Source organism: Nymphaea colorata, chromosome 1 (genome assembly GCF_008831285.2).
Source record: "Nymphaea colorata isolate Beijing-Zhang1983 chromosome 1, ASM883128v2, whole genome shotgun sequence".
NCBI lineage: Eukaryota > Viridiplantae > Streptophyta > Magnoliopsida > Nymphaeales > Nymphaeaceae > Nymphaea > Nymphaea colorata.
The window spans coordinates 1257094-1263093 of NC_045138.2; positions in this window are offsets into that span (position 1 = coordinate 1257094).

Here is a 6000-nt window from a genome sequence, read left to right on the forward strand (position 1 = left end):
CCCTTCCCCAGCCCTGAAGAGCATGTACCTCCACCACCTATCATACTTGACTTAATAAAATCTTTGTTATCAACACTTCATTAGTCATCTAAAGGGGTCTCGATTGGAATCTTTACTGCTAACCAGCCTAGAAAATCTAAAAAACTAGGCAAAAAAGAAGACACTAAATGAAAATATTAATTTTTCTCTTCAGTGTAATTAACTTTTTCATACGTTATTTTGATAAAAAATTCAGAGATCAATGATACAGTGCAGAAAGTAGAATAAGCAACAGATGTTAGATTTAATTACGGCTGACTTAAGTGAAACGTGGACTTTTTTTTATTATATAAGCTTTTGGACTTGTTAATGCATAGTTATACATTGTTGACTTTGGAGTTGGCAATATTACACTTTATATTAGAATTGGGTGAAAATTGATTAGATTTTTATCAAGCAGAAAAATAAAAAAGATTGTATGCATGCATAATCCGATCAAGATCAAACTCGGATGTGTTTAGACAAACAATGGATCCGCTTGTAAAATTGTTTACAGCATGAATTAGCGACTAAATTAATTTGTGCTGCCTCGTAGCAAACTATGACCATCAAGTAGATAATCATTCGATATGATTCCTTGAGTTCTCCAGAGGTCTCTCTTTCTCTATGACCATCAAGTAGATAATCATTCGATATGATTCCTTGAGTTCTCCAGAGGTCTCTCTCTCTCTATCTCTCTCTCTCTCTCTCTCTCTCTCTCTCTCTAAAAGGCAGCATAGTTGAAGCAAAACCACTACCACCATCTTCCTCAATGCTATATAAACTCCCCCACCTGATTTAGTTTCTCATATGGAATTCCTCCTCTGCTCTCTCTATTTTCTCTCCTATTCAATGAACTTGAATCCCACTCCCAAAATTTTATCCGGATTGTGAGCTCTCTTTCTTTCATTCTCTCTCTCTTTCTCTTTTACTGCACATCTCTTGAGCTATGGAACCCCGTAAAAGTTGAGAAATTCAGAGCCATGGTCAAGTACATGAAGACCAATTATCTCCACAAGCTCGCCTTCTACGCAGTGACAGCATTCATGGTAGGCTTATTTTTATGAAGCCCTCTCTGGCTTTCTCCCCTCTGCTTCTTCATCAAGCCTCTCCTGTGCATCTCCCTTCCCAACCTGATGGGTTACATCCTTTGCCCAAAATTCCAGTTTGTTGTGTCCAATGTCATCATCATCGTCCTTGTTGGGGAGTCTAAATTTTTGGGCACCTCAAGCCCAATGCCAGACATTTACGATGAATACGTCAAGAGGAAGAATGGCTCCCAGAAGCTCCATGCTCCTCCCATGGCAAGGAATGAAACCACCACCTCCCATGGCAACTGGTTCTTACGAATTTGAGGAATTAAGTCAGAGAGGGGAGGAGGAGCACCATGGGCAAGATCATGAATAAGGCTGCCATGAAGAGACCAGTGACTCTTGATGTTCTTCCTTGAGAAGTCGTTGCAGAGATTGTAGCACACATTGTTTCTTCATCGCCGGCCATGTTGTCGGTTCCTGATCTTGCCAACATGAAGCTCACGTAAGTTTTCTGTCATCTCCAACAGATTCAACTTTCAAGCACTCTACACAGATTCTCCAACAAATTCTACAAGATGTTGTGTGAAGCTGCAAGGGGTGGATGGGGTGCTCAGACGAGCCACCATTGTGGACGTATAGAGGCAAGTATGAACCTTCTCCTCTTGATCTCCATTTGATTTTTTTAATCTTAAGACGAAAAAGTACTTTGATGAGCCTTCTTAATTTTTGGCTTATGACTAATAAGTTACTTCGGCTAAAACTCATCATTTAACTTTTTGAATGCTATTGGTTTGTAAAAATTTTAGTGATGCAATGTGGGAGACCATGAAATATATCATGGATTGACCAGAAAACGATCAATTATTTTTGCATTAATGTTGTTGATAATGGAAACCTGCAAACTGAACTGTCGTGCATGGTTCACAAAAATGCATCTGTCAGCAATGTTGATGTTAATTTTAATGGAGGCCACTATGACAGTGGTTGTAGTTTAGAGATATAAAAAGAAAGTAGTCATGAATCATGATGGTTAACCTACTTACAAAACATAATATTAGTTACCAACCAAATATGGTTATCTTTCCAATCTCTTGGAACAAAAGCCAACTATGTACAGTAATAAAAGTAAAAAGAAACAAGCATTTATGTGAACCCTCGGATAAGGGATAAGGAGCCGTCCTCTATTCATTAGAGTTAGAAGAATGTCTATGGTTGAACGTGTGCTTCGGAATCTTTTATCTTCACTTAACCCAAATTCATTTGTTGATTCCTGGTGCCTCTACCTTCATGTCCTCTTTTACTCTCTGTTGCTTCGCTTGTGGATTAGAAGGGCAAAACGGATGCTTTCGGAAACGGCATGTATAATCATGTTTAGACCACACTTAGCACACACCTTCTTCAGCCCCTGCTCTGAGGACAATTGTAAGTAAAGACTACACATCTATCTCCATCTTCATCAATGGATGACAAAAGATAAAAGAAACAATATGGTAGCATACAAGATTGAGCCTCTTGGGCAGCTTTAATTTTTCTACATTGGTTTGGCAAGGCAACACCATCCTGTAAATTTAAGTCTGCCGACATAGAGGGGAAGACTTAGGTTCAAGGAATGGAACATGCAAAGAAGAAAAGGTGCACTAGCAATAAGTGCAAACCCAAAACCAATGAAGAAGAAAAACAAGAGTAAAGCATGGAAGAGTGCATTCTTGAGACCATAAGTGCAGAATTGAAATTGTAAGGTTGTGTTTGGTTTACTGTAGATCTGAGATCCATGGTGATCTGAAAACTCTAATATCTCAAATCCATGGATTTAAGATCAGACAACTGACCCCAAATCCGATCTTAAATTTATGGTTTTTAACATGTAGCATGAATTTGAAATTCATGCTATTAATTAAGATCCTCAGTTTGTTTGAAGATCTCTCAAAACACGTCTTTTCATGCAACCTCGGATCAAACACAACCTAAAGGAAAAAAAACAAAATGAAAGATAGAGAGTTGATAGTGAATAAGTTTTGAAGATGAGAGACATGAAAGAACCACATAAGAAGCATTCGTATAAAAGAAGAAGAGAAAGTACAGAAAATGGTATGTGGTATATCACTCTCTCTCTCTCTCTCTCTATGTTGCTTGGAATGGTGAAAGCTATTGTGCGAGCCTCTAGATATCTTTGCAATCTCTTTCACTGCACCTAGGGATGAAGATGTCTTTCTTTTTTAAGATGTATTTTTCAATAAAATTATGTTATGCCAAAGAGAAAATATTGCCTCTATTGCTGTATTATTTTTGGGAAAATGTGAGATTTTGGAAGATAATTGTATCCATAAAAGATGCCATTTGATTATATTTTAGGATATTGTGGATGTAACGGTTCATTTTGAATATTAATGTACATAGAAATACACGATTACATGATACTTTTAAGATATGTGATAATCTGTTTTGTAATAATGCAAAACAGATTCAATTTGTAGGTACTACGAATCACCATAAATGAGAGAGGCAAAATGATGGAAATGGTCCCAACTGGAAAAGGGGTAAAGGCGACATCCTTCAACTGAGACAAAAGACTATATACGCATTACGTAGTGAAATTGAAGTCAGTCCGCCAACATCTATTGTCAATTGAGTTATTTTTATATTTTTATATTTCGCGATGTTAAAAACTGTTGCCAATGTTGAATTCTACAGATAAAAATGGTGATCAATATATTACAGTAGCAGAATGCTGTGATGCCTTTTTGATTCACAAAATTTGAAAAAAAAAAAAAAACCCATGTGGTCGTTGGCTGGTTGATTTTAGTCATAATCACAAATAACGTTTCACAGTTTTAAACAACGAGGTTTTTCTCGGGTATAATATGGTGAGCTTGAATAAAAGAAAAAAATATGATATGTTTTTAAAAATTTAAAAAAACTAAAAATGAGGGGGAAATAAAATAAGTGAGAAACTAATAACACAAAAAACAAAAGATAAGTAGATTTCCAAAAAATAAGAACTAAAAAATGAAAAGAAAATGATTGGCATTAGAAAAACTGAAAAAAAAAGTGTTTTTTTTAGTTTTAAACGGCCATTTAATTTATTGCATTTTTTTTTACAAAAAAAACATGTTTTCTGTTAGTATGATTATAACTCCAATATGTATATATGACACTAAATTGTTTTGTAAGAGAAGTATGTATATCTTCAATAAATCATAACTAGATTTGCAATTTAAGTGGTCTACCCTAACCGCACCACTTTTTTTTTCTCTTTTTGACAACTGACAAGGAACTCTTTAGAGGATGGGCCCGGTGTTTAATTGACTTTTTTTTTTTTGTTTGGTTTAAGCACCAAAAAAACCATAGCTAAGCTGAGAGACTAGGTCACCGACTAGGAGCCTAAAACCTAAGGCTACATTCCTCCAGAACTATGGTTAATTTGCTTGTTAGGGATGTCAACGGATGAGATATATCCTTAGTCATATCCACTTTTTCATATATTCATATGTTCAGATTCGAATTCGAATAAATAAAAGTCATATCTGAATCTGAATCCGAAATCCAATTTTTCAATCGGAATCTGATCCAAATCCGATTTTTATATTTATATCTGAATCTGAATTTTAAACAGGATTTTACCAATTTTCAAAATTTGATAGTATTAGATACTGGATATTTGTTTAAAAATGAATCCAATTCAATCCAAATTCGTATCCAAATCCGATCAGTTATTTATGTTTATCCGAATCCGATTGGATGCCATTTATTAAATCTGAATCCAATCTGATTTCTTAATCGGATATTAAAGTATTTTCCATATTAGATGTTTTCCAATCGGATTGGTCAGATATCATATTCAAATAAGATATATTGACATCCTCACATGTTGTGTTGTACAAAATGCTAACTTGGTCAATGAATTGCCATCATTATCTCATTTCTCTGTTGGGAAGGATTATCTACAGCTGCCTATTGAAGATTTTCTCATAGTTTCCTTGTCTCATTGTAATCTGCCATTTCTAAAGTACATGCTTGATTTTTCCTTTTTCCTGTTTCATGTTTTAACATGGCATCAGAGCGTGGTTGGTGTTGAAAGGGAGAATTCCATACTGTCTGCCGCAAGACCGCGTCTGCTGGTTCTAAGGAACTCTAGTCACCATAGGTGATGCCGGCAAGCAGCGATTATTTCAGGAGCTCTGTTCCATGTGAGCTCCGTGTGCCTGATTTAAGAAAAGTGTAGTCCGTTCAGTAGCGACCAGAGTATCGCCGGAAAGGTCTCGCCTTTATAGCAACAGATTCCCCAATTTTTTGAAATTGGAAATTCCATTATTCTGGTGACATTCCTCTCATATTCTTCATATGCTGAATTAATTTCACTCGCTTAGATTGTAATTCCTGTTATTTCGGGAGGACAAAAAATCCCTGCCAAAGAAGAGGTCCAAAACAGGGACCGTAATTTTTCTCCTGATCTCAGCGGCGTTATTTTCTCTGGGGAATTCAGCTGTCGAACAGGAGCTCTTCTGGAATTGCAGATAATTGTCTCTGCTAGTTTTTCCCTGGAGCCCTACAAAAGCCGAGAAGATATTGATATTGTCCCCTGTTCCCCACGACGACGTCTTCTTCTTCAGTGAAACAGACAGGCCGATCGATCTCTGCCTGGTAACTTCAAAAAGTTGGCATCTTCTTCTCCAGGGTCCCCTTGCCATGATTTTGGACAGGAAGCACCACTAGTGTGTTACACTTCCAACGGTCTGATGCTCGACCGGATCCGACATCGGAGTTGGCAGTCATCAGGCAATTTCTTGCCGCCTGTCAGCAGTTTCTGCAGTAACTTCTGACCCGTGCGTTTAGGTTGAATCGATCTCTGTCTTGCCACCCAGTGGGAGCGAACCTCGCCGCTGTCACCAAGCCTTACCAGAAAACCATCTGTACGGTGAAGTGCCCAGCTCGTTGTTCTCTGTTTTTT